We start from the raw sequence: 14,188 nt of genomic DNA, 5'->3' as shown, positions 1-14,188 counted from the left end.
GCACATGTGATATCCACACACCTAAGTGAGCAGGAGAAATCATTACCCCTATCCCCTCACCTGTTTTCCTATTCCTCTTCTCTTTTTCTCAGATGCTTTGTAGTAGAAACGTTCACTTATAAGTGGAGATTTTCCTAGAATATGTATGCACCCTTATCAGGAAACACATAGGTTTAAATTAAAAGCCACATCCCTTCCTACTTATTAGCTGAGGTACAGGAAAGAGAACGCGCCAGGACCTGCCCCCGTCTCCTCCTCTCTATCTGTGGATTTGTCCAAAATTAGAAGCTGAATGATTCTGGCAAAATGTTCACGCTAAGCCTCAACCTCCAAATCTGTAAAATGGGAGTAGTGACCTTACTACTTGGAGTCTTGTGAAAAGAGACAGAAGCACAGTGATTGTATGGCCAGTAGCCATGGCCACCATCACAGCCGCCTGGCCCGTGCAGATTAGCATTAGATTCAGACAGACAGCAATGAATCAATGGAGCCAAGAACTGGTGGGCCATTATATTTAATCCTAGCTTGCACCCAGCGGGCAAGAAATACACACAGTGGGAAAACACTGCCCTTTCCATTCAGGGCTCCCAAAGCCACTGACTTATCCAAGTTTCCTAGAATCAAAGGTTTGTACCTCACCAGCCTTATTCACCTCTGTTCTCCATCTCTTTCTCTCTGCACAAACTGGCTTCTCCTTCAGCACTCCACCATCTTGGCTGCTTCTCCTCTCCTCCACATGGCCTTTCTCTGCTCTCCTCCAGCATAGGCTCCTCTGCCTCATTTTATAGTGTAGAAATCAAAACCTTTAATCCAATATACAAACAAGGAAGTCTCTGATACAAAGTCACTTATCTGAGGCATAATGAGATTTCCCATAAGAGTGCACCACCCCACATCATACAGCAGTCACAGGTGTGGAGAAAAGCTTAGTTTTTAAAAGACCTTAGTATTAAAAGGGTGGGAAAGACTTAGTCTTGAAACTAAGCCTTAGGTTATAACGACCCTGCCTGCTTACAACCTGTCCCCCACACCCAATACAAACTATAAGCGAGCAAACATATATATCATATTTACAAACTTATTTGACCAACAGTGACACAGATTATGTCACATTATCAAAGCCCAATTTTTTTTTTGGCAACAGCTTATTGATTTATAATTCATATCGCATGCAATTAACCCATTTAGAGTGTATACATCAAAGATTATTCATATATTCAGAGTTTTACATCCATCACCACAATCAATTTCATAATATTTTCATCACCCCAAAAAGCAGTCATGTTCCATTTCCTCTTCTCAACAACCCCCCCCAGCCTTAGGCAAACACAAAAAACCTACTTTCAGTCTGTCAATTTGCATCTTCTGGGCATTTCATATAAATGAAGTCACCAAATACGTCTGTGATCATTTTTCACTTAGCACACAATGTTTTCACAATGTATTCGTGTTGTAGCACATGTCAGTTCTTCATTCCTTTTATGGCCAGATAGTATTCCATTGTAATAACATCCTATAATTTATTTATTCACTCATCAGTTGATAGATATTTGGGCTGTTTCTACATTTTAGTTATGAATAATGCTGCTACAAGCATTCGTGTATAAATCTGTATGTTGTCACATATTCATCTCTTGGATATAAACAGCCAGAAGTGGAATCGCTGGGTCATACAGTCACCCTCTGGTGAACCTTTAAAAAATCTGCCAGTTTTCCCAAGTGGCTGCACCATATTCTGTTCCCACTTCCAGGGCAGGAAGGTTCTCCACATCCTCAGCCACATTTATTTATTACCTGTCCTTTTTATTAGAGTAGCCATTCTAGTGGGTATGAAGAGACATCTTATTGGGGATTGATCTGCAGGTCGCTTATGGTTATCAAAGCCCAATTTTTACCAGTAGCCCCAAAATGTTTCCATTTTTCTAAGCAAAGCTAAAAACTCAAAATACAGAACTTGATCAGAATAGATACTGGCTACAGTGCAAAAGCAAGACCTTGAAGATGTCCAGCTTTAATAGTAGCTATTTTCAGACAGATTTAAAAGAATTTCAGCATTTTTAACTGGCAGAGGTGTATGGATTTGTACCAACAAAATAGTGCTGGCCTTCAGATTTGTATCTCTGTAGAACCTGCCAAAGCAGCTGGCCCTTCTTGCTCTACGGAAGGGCTGCTTACAGAAACTTATAAGATGAAATTCTCAATGGAAATTTGACACTCTAGTCACCTACAAAGCAGTTCTTTCCACCTGCAGTCTTTCTGCATGCAGCGTCTTCTTAAAGAGAAACAGGCCCAAATAAAAAGTAGCCTTTCTTTAAGTAAAGAGCCATAATTATTCACAGAAAGAAATTCAAAATTTTATTCTTCAATTATAGTTTACTTTCAATATCACTTCGTATCAGTGTCAGATGTGCAGCACAGGTTGGACAACTATATACTTTACAAAGTCTGCCCCTGGCTTTTCCAGTACCCACCTGGCATCATTTTATGAGAAGAAATACTATATCAGATATGATTTAAGATTAAAGATCTCGAAAATATTGAAAGTAGCCAAGGGGCAGCAAATCGTGATTCCTCCTTCTCTCTCAAAAATATGATATCATATAAGAAGTGTGGTAATTTTTCTCAAAGGAATTATCCAATTCAAAATTCAAAACATCTAATATAGTCTACTTCAAAGGCATTATTCTTTTTTTCTACTTCTAAGGGACTATCTAATCTAATTAAATCTAATTCAGAGGAATTCTTATTTTTTCCCCCAGACCACGTGATGTTTGAACAAATTCATATACAATGTTAATTATCTCTTTCCTAAAGCATCTTATGTTGGGATTTTAATTTTTTAAAATCCTTAAAAAATAGCTATTTAATTTTTTAATCCTTAAAAAATAGCTAAACAGAATAAAATGTATATGAAGCATAAACCAAAAAATACAAAAAGGCTATATAAACTTAAAATTTTTTTTCTTTATTTTCCAATATAAGGCGTCCGACCTTGCAATGTGTACTAAGTAATATGATTCATCCATCTTCTCTGAAATTTTCCACGTCCTAAGGCTGCACCATGTAAGCCATTGTTTTTGTTATTTCTTGGCATTTGGCTGACTATGAGACTGACCCCTGCACTTTCCTATGTCAAACAGAACTTTCCATTGTGGGAAATGTCTAAAACATTCACATTAAGCTAAGTGAAAATGTCATCGGGGGCGCACTTTCCCTTTCCACTGAAGACTGCATCTCCCTGGCCAAGCAGGAACCCCAATGATACCCTGCAGAGCACAGGGGAGCAGAGCACCGGGCAGCAGGGCAGACCAGACCACCGGCGAGCAGGGCAGACCAGACCACCGGGCAGCAGGGCAGACCAGGCCACCGGGGAGCAGGGCAAACCAGGCCACCGGGGAGCAGGGAAGACTAGGCCACCAGGGAGCAGGGAAGACCAGGCCACTGGGGAGCAGGGCAGACCAGGCCACCAGGCAGCAGGGCAGACCAGACCACCGGGGAGCAGAGAAGGCCAGGCCACCGGGCAGCAGGGCAGACCAGACCACTGGGCAGCAGGGCAGAGCTATCAAGCTGGAGAGGGGTCTGGCCCCATTACACAGCCGGGCTGTACCACCATCGAGCTGTTTTGCACCGAATAAAGTTTCCTTTTTCACTGCACTCCAAATCAAGGATTTCTGTTGGCGCTGAATTGGCTCCAATGATCATTGGTAGACACAGAACATAACAGAGCAACCAATATTCCTTATGATCAAAGATGGGGAAATCCTTCTAAAACTTTAGCATATCAAACAAAAAAACTGTGCTTAAAAAAAAGGATAATAAAACAAGAAAATTATGTGATTATTGTAATAAAGGCAGAAACACATTGGAAATTCGAAAATAGGAAAAGAGTGCTCGCTTCGGCAGCACATATACTAAAAAAAGGAAAAGAAATGTCATCATATCTCAGAAGCAAATACAGTCTGTATCAACCAGTACCAGTCCTCTACTAGTTTCTGCACGGAAAACGCAAGCTATTGAACAAACACAAGTACAAAACCTTCCATAGAATTTCTATAAATACTTGACCGTGAAGAAAATCAGAGGCAACAGCCAGGTTATCAAAATTATCTGAAGGTCCTTCTAAAAAGATCTAACAGGAGGGCACCTCTCAGAACAGCTCTGCACTGTCAGAACCCACTCGCAATCCACAGACCCATCTTCTTCTCCGACATTACACGGGGGCCTCATCTATAGTTCTTGTGAAATCAATAGGTCATTTAGGTCGCAAGGATCCGTCTAGGGTACACACTTGCTCATTCAATCTTGTGTTGACAGCAGTAATCAAATTTTGTACATATCACTAGCTCTATTATAGCACGAGGGGAACTGGCTGCCCGCCTAGGCCCACACTCATCCAAAGGGGAAGAAAGGATTGGACTGGAGAGAGAATTGTAGAACGAATCCGCTGAAACAACAGGAGGTAGTGTAGGAGAGAGAGAGAGAGAGAGAGAGAGAGAGAAGTCAAGTCATCTGGAGACTAATCCGTCTCCACGAGGGAGACGCACGCCCGCCTGCATCAGCACAGCCAAGACCATGGAGCCTACTGAGGCTATTAAAGGCACACACTTTTTCCTCCTTTCTGTTGTCTGCAAACCCTCTTGGCTTTGAACTTCTAATTATAACTTTCAGCCCTAACTAATGAGCCTACAGCTAACCCTGCAGAGCAGCAGACCAAAGCTAGAGACAACCACCCCCCCTCCCCATTACCAGGAGGGCGGAGAGCAGGAGAACACGGGGCTCACAGCACCTCCCGTGACCGCTGCAGACGCTGCTGGCATTTTGTAACTCTTCTTGTTGGCACTTAAGGTAGAATCAAGCATCATCTTCCTCAGATCAGAAAATGTCAAATTAATCTTACAATAAAAACAAGGTCAGCTTTAAAGAGAGAGAGAGGGTGTGGAGACCTTACTTTGAAATTTTACTGAAATATTTTGACATTGAATCCTCCAAAGAAACCATACTCCCACCAACAGATATTCTCTACTTAAAAACAGCATAGATGATACCATTTTCTGGTATAACAAGCAACTTTTTTTCTCATTTTTTTAAAACTTAAATAATTTTAGATTTACCAAAAAAAATAATAAAACCCTATAAAAATAGTATATAGAGTTCTTATATTCTCTTCATCAAGTTTCCCCAAATGTCACCAGTCCGACATAACCAGAGTACAAATCAAAACCAGAGAATCATGGCCCTGGCTGGTTGACTCAGCGGTAGAGCGTCAGCCTGGCGTGCGGGGGACCCGGGTTCGATTCTCGGCCAGGGCACATAGGAGAAGCGCCCATTTGCTTCTCCACCCCCCCTTCCTCTCTGTCTCTCTCTTCCCCTCCCACAGCCAAGGCTCCATTGGAGCAAAGATGGCCCGGGCACTGGGGATGGCTCCTTGGCCTCTGTCCCAGGCACTAGAGTGGCTCTAGTCGCAGCAGAGCGACGCCCCGGAGGGGCAGAGCATCGCCCCCTGGTGGGCAGAGCATCGCCCCTGGTGGGCAGAGCATCGCCCCTGGTGGGCGTGCCGGGTGGATCCCGGTCGGGCGCATGCGGGAGTCTGTCTGACTGTCTCTCCCCGTTTCCAGCTATAAAAATAGAAAAAAAAAACAAACCCAAAAAAAAACAGAGAATCAGCACTGAGGTAATACTAATAAATTCCTCTACAGAACAGATCTTATTCAAATTTCAATAACTGCTCCTTTTTCTGGATCACGATTCCATCCAAGATCCTGCATACAAGCAACTCCTCAAAAATCCCAGAGCCATCCTTCCCAATAAATCATGCACTGTTTAATGGACATATCCAAGCCCTCCAAAAGTTGTTTCTTTTCATGCTAATGAGGCGGCTTCATCATTGACCACTGAGTCTTCCAGGATAAAAAAAAATGTTGTTTTTCCTCCACGATTTTCTCCATAGTAAACTGTCAGTCTTGTGAACCTTATCCTAGAAGAACAGCTCAAATAGTTTCACAATCCCCTGTCCAAAATCCTTGGTCCAGATGTGTACCCAAATCAGAGCTTTTCCCATTTGAGAAAGTGACACAGCACACAAACCATTTATTATATCCAAAACAAAAACAAGAAACAGAACAGTGAGACCCAGAGAAATGTTTCCTAATTAAACACTTTAATACATCTGCGGCAAACGTGTATATTTTATGAATGGAGAGTGAGATTAACAAAGATTGTAAAAGCATCCTAGAAGTTCAGGTCAAATGTTGTCACCCAAATGAGTTAACATCAGGTCTTCCTGTCAAATGAATTACAAAGAAAATACCTTTGGTTTCCAGAGTTCTTTCTGGCTACTCTAACTGCAGGTGAGAGGTCTTGAATCTGTGCTTAAGAAATCCATGGCCTCATGCATTTCTGGCTGTCCTTCCCCACATCCTCTGTCACTCTCTCTTCTGGCAAAAGAACCTGCAACATTCTCTCTGCCTCTAAGCTCTCTCCACTCCTATCCCCCTCACTCCCTTCCCTGAAGGAACCCACAGAATGATCTTTTTAAAACACCTACAACTCCATAGTTTCAAAAACTTAATGATTTAGCAGGCGAGAACGGAGGCTGGAGGCTCATCTTCATGAGGTTTACAAAGCTCTCCACCGTCTGAGCCCACTGCCAGACTGCAGACCATTACACAGCATCCCGCCCCAGAGGAACACAGAAACACAAGGGCAAGGTCCCTCCATCAAGAGTCTCACGGTCTCATTCATTCTCTCCCGCATTTTCATCAAAGGAATTCCTGCTCAGTACACAACTTCTCCAATACTCAAAGAGCATGTCAGGAATTGTAACTCATTTTTTCTCTAGCTAGATATTCTACCTCAGTTCTTTTTTTTCTTTTTGTATTTTTCTGAAGCTGGAAACGGGGAGAGTCAGTCAGACAGACTCCCGCATGTGCCCAACCGGGATCCACCCGGCACGCCCACCAGGGGCGATGCTCTGCCCACCAGGGGGCGATGCTCTGCCCCTCCGGGGAGTCGCTCTGCCATGACCAGAGCCACTCTAGCGCCTGGGGCAGAGGCCAAGAGCCATCCCCAGCGCCCGGGCCATCTTTGTTCCAATGGAGCCTTGGCTGCGGGAGGGGAAGAGAGAGACAGAGAGGAAGGAGGGGGGGTGGAGAAGCAGATGGGCGCTTCTCCTATGTGTCCTGGCCGGAAATCGAACCCAGGTCCCCCGCACGCCAGGCCGACGCTCTACCGCTGAGCCAACCGGCCAGGGCCCTACCTCAGTTCTTGACCACATTAACTAACACTACTACCCCTTTACTAACAAAATCCCTCATGTTGATATAAAAAAGATTTTTTCACATGACTCTAACAACACATGTCTAAAAATATTCACTGTACTACCGTTGGTATGGTTAAAACAACTACAGAAAGGAAAAGCCAGAAAAACTTTTCTAAATGCAAGTAAACCCAAAAAAGTAATGTCAGGGATGGTATTTAATGGGCTGAGTGATTTCTCATGAGATTGTTTTTCCAAGACTCAAAGATAAAAATAAAATCCGAAATCATGCCTTTGTTTCCATATTAGTATATTAATGCAGCCAAATGACATTCTAATATATATATATTAGAGTTGATATATGAATATATATATATTAGAGATAAACAAAAACCTCTACAATCAAAGCATTTCGAATTTATCCAAAATCACCCAGAGGCTGGCCTCAGATGCAGACTTTAAACAATATGCCAATGAAAGGGGAAAGAAATCATATTTTAGGTATAATTGACTTTATTTTATATTATGTAGTCAAAATTGCCTACTGGGAATAATAAAAGAAAAATTCGCAGTGGTTGTATTTCAGGATAAAATTATAACCTTTCTTACAGTTATTTCTGTGGAGGGAAACTGCACAAAGTAGTGAGATTAAAAGGTAAAGAACAGCGTCACCAAATCCCTTACTTTGGGGAGGGGGGCAAAGAAAGGTTGTAGGCACAGACATCCTCTCTTTACACCAAGAGAGGTGAGGAGGGCTCTGAGCAAGGAACCTGGGTTTCCTCCCAGGAAGGCCTTCTTCTCACAACAGTGTGTGTCTGTGTGTGTGCACGCACACACGCGTGTTTCTATGGGTATGTGCATGCATCTGTGTGTATGGTTTTTTACTGGCTGAGTTGCTTCCAGACAGACAGCAACAGCCTGGAACCCACTGGTATGGCACCCAGTGACTGATGGCAATCTGCGGTAGAATGAGCCTATACCTCCTGCTGCCAGGTGAGGCCATCGCTTGGCAGAGGCCCTGATCCAATGTCCACGTCCCTGGGAGGAGCCTTGCAGTGCTGGCTGCTTAAGGCAGGGTCCCTGGGACAGCCACTGATGCTGCAAGCATCTCATTCTAACAGGAAAAAAAGGAAAGTCGTCACAGGGTTCTTCATGGAGCAGGAATAGCATTTACGGGAACATTACAAGATGAATAAAACATTGAACTGGGATGCAGAGGACCCAGGTTTGAGCCCCAAGGTCGCTGGCTTGAGTGTGGGCTCATCCAGCTTGAGCATAGGGTTGTTGGCTTGAGTGTGGGATCCTAGACATGGCCTCATGGTCGCTGGCTTGAACCCAAAGTCGCTGGCTTGAGCAAGGGGTCACTTGCTGAGCTGTAGCCCCCAGGTCAACCACATATGAGAAAGCAATCAATGAACAACTCAGGTGCCACAAAGCACCTCTACCCTCCTGCCTGTCTGTCCTTATCTGTCCCTCTGTCTCTATCTTTCTCACTAAAAAAAAAAAGAGAGAGAGAGATAAGCAAAGCAGGCCAGGGCAGTGAGAGGGCCGGCCAGCTCTTGCACCTGAGCACGGAGCTCGCAATAGGCCCACCTGATGCAGAAGGGAGGTGGCAGGGTCAGTGACAGGAGCGTAACCATAAGTTGCAGCTCTGAAGCTAACTCAGTGATCCCAACACTACAGAAATGGTCTCCACAGGGGACCGGAGAGCTGCGTCCAGGCAGAGGGGCACTTCCAGGAAAGGAAAAGAAGTAATTTGGAAAGAGAAGTACTATAAAAGTAGAAGCAATAACACTGGCATCCTGCTGGGCTGTGAAGCAAATGTCAGCAAGTGAGCTCTCATGAAGTGCCACTGCTAGCATTATGAGGAAAACTTCCCTAGTTTCTAGAAGGTTCTAGAACCTCAAGCTTCACGGGAAGGTGCAAAGAATAATTGTGAGGGTAATTCTTTATTGTTTGCAATAAAAACTTCTAATGGGAGAAGTCCTCTAAGTGTCCCATAGAGTACACAGCCTGTGGTTCTGAATGTCCCTCAAAATTTCACCCCTTGGTCACATGCAATGAGTATCTAGATTTAATATCTTTCCTGCGGAGCCCTTCTGCTCTGAACCCAATCTGAGGACATTGACCGCCCAGAAGACAGGGGTATTGACGTGAGTGAGGCATCTGTATGTTGGGCCTGCAGCAGATACCAAACAAAGATAGTCCCTTCTGAGCATGGCCACACCCACCCACACTCCCGTGTGTCTCATCCCTCAATGCGGGAACGGGGCAGAACCAGCTACTTGTGACAGCTGAGGGCTGACAGTGGGGAGAAAATGAAAGACCCAGGGAATAATTAGGCAGAACCAATGCCAAGGAACTGACCAGGAGTATTTTACTTATTTATTTTTTAAATGTATTGATTTTTGGAGAAAGGGGGGAGAGAGAAAGAGGAGGCATGAGAAAGTGGGAGGAGAAACGGGAAGCATTGACTCATAGTAATTGATTCCTGTATGTGCCTTGACCAGCAAGCCCAGGGATTTGAACCAGAGACCTCAGCATTTGAGGTCGACACTTGATCCACTGTGTCACCCCAGGCCAGGCAACCAGGAGTATTTTAAATCAGTTTCAGGGTTTTTAAAATGATGGTATAGTTTCCAAGAGGTAAGCAGATGAGGAACAGAGAACGTAAGTGATGCTTATCACTGGAGAATTGTAGCCATGGGACTCAGGACCCAGAAAGGAGCCCTTAGAAGAGCCAGGCAGCTGACAGCTGTGTCCACTGAGCGTCCACTGGGTCCCATGCAGAACAGGGAACAGCACCGGTTCCCAGACCAGGCAAAGTGACACAACACCCCGTGCTTAGTGCTGGGGACTTACTGTCACTGCCTCAGGCGGCAGGCTGAAGCCCCCTCACGGGCCAGAGCCTGCAACAAAAAAAACAAGGAGCAGGCAGATGCAGAGTAAACAAGGTGGGGGTAATAAACATCACAGAAGGCAAGAAATGCACCAAGCCCACTATCAACACATTCTAAGAAGTCACAGAGAAGGTACAACAGGGAAACCAGCGATCCAGAAGTAAAGGCAAAGCAAAGCCGGGCCTCTAATTCCAGGGCGGTCCCTGACGGAGAGTGAGCCATCCTGAGGTTGGCCGGGTGGGACCACATATGTGCCGTTTCACACAGAGCTCCCCATTCCATAAAATGTTCTCCTCCAGAGAATTTCCATGAGTAAATCTGTCTATCCATGACAGTGTAAATAAAGCAACTGGGCCACACTTGGTCTGAACTGAGGAATCCCGGGCTGAAATAACTTCCCGAGGCGGCCAGCTCCGGGGCGCCTGGATCTGCCGCAGTGCCCAGGGCGACATCAGGGTGCAATTTGGCGGGTAAAAGCTGACCAACTGCGGGGACTTCTGAACTTGAAAGTTCTTTCACATTCCTTTTCACTGAGGCCTGCGAAATGTTTACAAGTTAAGCTCTGTCAATACCTCCACTCTCGTTTGAGAAATGAGGTAGCTGAGGTTTGTTAACACAGAGTAAAACACCAAAGCCATGCTGTGGGTGTTCCTAACCTCAGGCCCAGCGCCCAGCGCCGGGCCGCAGCCCTGCCCTGCTCCGTCTGGGGGCCATTCACAGCAGCTCCCTGGCTCTCAGCAGCCTTGCCTGAACCAGCAGGAAGCCCAGACGCTGCAAACTTATTTTCCTGAAAGTAAATGATACTACACAATACTTCCTCTCTTCCTCAGAGTCAAAGCCAAAAAAAAATCAGATGACACCCAGAGGAAATGCATGTTCCTCAAGAGCGTGAGGTTCCAGGTGTCAGGTAGCAGCAGCAGCTGCGGGAAGCGGTCCCTCCTCCACCATACTGCCCCCCTCCCCCCCCGCAGTCCCAAACTCGGCCAAACTCAGCACCGACACAAGCCTCAGAACCCGCGGCCACTCCCACGGGGGCCTCCCAGCACCAGAGCGAAGAACCCCCACCACCTTTCCACTCCCGGGGGCATCAACATCATAACCCTGAAGGAACACAGCGGTTACTCTCACAGGAGTTACTAACCTGACCCCCTCCACACCGGAAAGAGGGGGGAGGAAAAGGAAATGAAAGCAAGTGACTCTAGGTTCTGAATTTCATATGCAAGAATAGCCAGCAACAGGTGCGGCGTTCCGGTGCAGTAATGTGTCTCTGAAAACATCTTTCGCCTCTGCAGCCCCGTGACCCAACATTAGCAATGATGTCAGAAGTGTAAACTATCATGTTCTTGTCAACAGCAATTTTTGCAAAAAAAAAAAAAAAGTGAATGGACCAAACAATATTTCCCTGCTGACATGACTTCTTTCACATAGTCCTCTTTTAAAAAGTCTACTCGAAAATAATTTAAATATCGGTCACAACAAAAACATTTTTTAATACCCACTGACTAGTATAGTGCCTGGTGCACAGGAGGAGAGAAATAAATATTTACTGAATGAATGAATGAAATACAAACAAGCAGGTAAACAAAAAATTGTCTTCACAAATAAAGGTTACCAAAATCTTACCTTCTGGGTTGCACATTAAGTATATATTTTTTTCCATTTCTTCAAGAAGAGAACAAAAGGTTGGAGTCAGAAGTCAAGAGCGGGAGATATCACCAATGAACATATTTATATATATATCAGAAGGCTCCCACCCCCCGAGCCTCTGGCTGAAGCCCCTTGGGGCCAAGAGCTCTATGCAAGGAATTCTCATTTGGAGAACACCAAATGGGAAGAACCATCATAACCATTTGAGGAACTCCCTTCTAGATTTTCCTTTCTTTCAGCGTGACATTCATATAACACTGCCTACCTGTCCTTACTGTAGAGTTTACATAGTAGATTTTGTTGTACAATCTTTTCAACCTGATAAAATCTCATAGAAAATGCCTCGTGCTATATGCGACAAGTTTCAGGAAAATGTGTGTGGATAAGGTGGAGTAGGCATGAAGCCATTTTATGAGCTATAAAATGTGTCAGAAGGAGTGGAGGAAAATGGCAATGAAGTTCAGCCCACAGAAGACGACCAGCTGTCACATGAACACTGCATTAAATAAAAAGAATATCAGTGTGAGAAACTCATGATTTATATTAGATAAAAGCTTACATATTGACATTAATTACAAAAACAAGGATTCAGAGCACAGATAAGAATAAATCACCAAAATCAACAGATGTGGGAAAACTGAGAATTATAGAGATCGGCCACCATCATGTACAACACAGTACTTATCGGGACCAGGAAGTTCTTGACCAACAGACTACTTCAGCGGAAACAAAAGGTCACTGATGTCCTTCATCCCGGGAAGGTAACAGTACCCAAGACAGAAAGTCGGGAATAACTAGCCAGAATGTCATGGGCCACCCCAGACAGCATCTTTGTGTTTGGATTCAGAACCCATTTTGGTGGTGGTAGAACAACTGGCTTTGGCATGATTTATGATTCCTTGGGTTACACAAAGGAAAATGAACCCAAACATAGAACTTGTAAGACATGGCCTGCATGAGAGGAAGACCTCAGGAAAACAGACAGGAACACAAGAACAAAATGAAGAGTCAGGGGACTGCAGAGGCCAGTGCTGGTGCTGGTGACACCAGCTGGAGGCCGGACAACAGAGGAGTAAGGGAAGGATTCTCCTGTGACTTTATCTGTGGTGACTGTGCACACGTTTCATGAGGTTAATAAACTGAAAACTTTAAGAAAGGAGAACTGAGAAGTACAAATAAACATATAAATTTATAAAATTACAATAAAGAATAACTCAATTTATTGTAATTTCTTTAAACTCATGAATTTCTTTTTTTGTTTATAACAATATTACGTATTCATGGTAGAATTTCTCTTATTTTTATGTATATAATTTAAGGAATCCTTAGATTTTTCAAGTCAGTCCTTCCAAGATCCAAAATAACTCCCACTTTTTTTTTACTTCCCGGTAACACCCAAAGGTCTTGAAAGAAATGTTTTGCTGAGATCCTAAGTGCCTAGTTAAGAATTACGTCAAACTTCAAAGAATACACTGGAATAGCAAATCTCTTAAGATTTTCTTTTTCTTTTTTAAATGACATCTTGTCAGGCATTCATTCATCCTGGCAGGCCAGGGCTAGGCCAGTCCCTACAGATGGTGGTGAACCAGAAAATCTTGGTCCCTGTCCTTCAAGAGATCACAGTCTAGGGACAGATCAACAACAAAGTTAACAAAGCCAAGAGCCCTGTGACAGCTGTGCTGAAGCAAGCAACAAGACAGGTGACAGGAGAGAACAGGAGGAAATCTACTTCCGGTGGGTAGTCAGACAGGGACCTCTGATGAGGTGCAATTTACTCCCATGTTCAGTCCCAAAAAGAGTAGAAGGGGCTAGCCAAGAGCTAGGGGTCAGATGTTCCAGGCAGAGAAAAGAGCCCATGGAAAAGCTGTTTCTGGAGCTAGGAGCAGCCACAGATGGAGCGATGAGCCCAGAGAGAGGAGGCTCGTCATAAATATGCAAAAGACATCTCACCATGTGACTCATCCAGCATGCCTTTGTCTTTACACACACTTTCCCCTGGGCCTGGAATCCCTCTCTTCCACTCTCTCCTCTGCCACTTTGAAGGTCCCTCCCCTGGGAAACGTTCCCTGATCCTCCAAGGCAGAGCAGAACTCCAGGAGTTAATCCCTCCTAACCTGTGGTCCCACAGCACCTAGTACATGCCTCTGTCATACCTCCCAACATACCGCACAGAATCTCAGTGTTCAAGGGCCTGTAAGTAGAGATCTTGCCTTATTTGTCTGTTTCCCAGCAGTCTATCGTGGAAATTGGCACCAGCAGGTATGCAAAAAAAATGACAAGTGACTGAGTGAAGCCACCAAAAGAGGAATGGGCAAATTAAATGAAGGAAGGAGTGTCACGTCACCCATGCTAATTCATTACCTGGTGTTGGAGATTTGGAAGAGTC

General features: G+C 44.5%; 1 protein-coding gene across 5 annotated transcripts in view; it reads right to left on the bottom strand.

Annotated features, from left to right (window-relative positions):
• UTRN (utrophin) overlaps window positions 1-14,188 on the bottom strand; it is a 510,071-nt gene that overhangs the window by 455,390 nt on the left and 40,493 nt on the right. The window lies entirely within an intron of this gene.

Source organism: Saccopteryx bilineata, chromosome 12 (genome assembly GCF_036850765.1).
Source record: "Saccopteryx bilineata isolate mSacBil1 chromosome 12, mSacBil1_pri_phased_curated, whole genome shotgun sequence".
Lineage (NCBI taxonomy): Eukaryota > Metazoa > Chordata > Mammalia > Chiroptera > Emballonuridae > Saccopteryx > Saccopteryx bilineata.
Note: the sequence above shows the minus strand (reverse complement) of the source record. Positions and strands in the feature narration are given on the sequence as shown.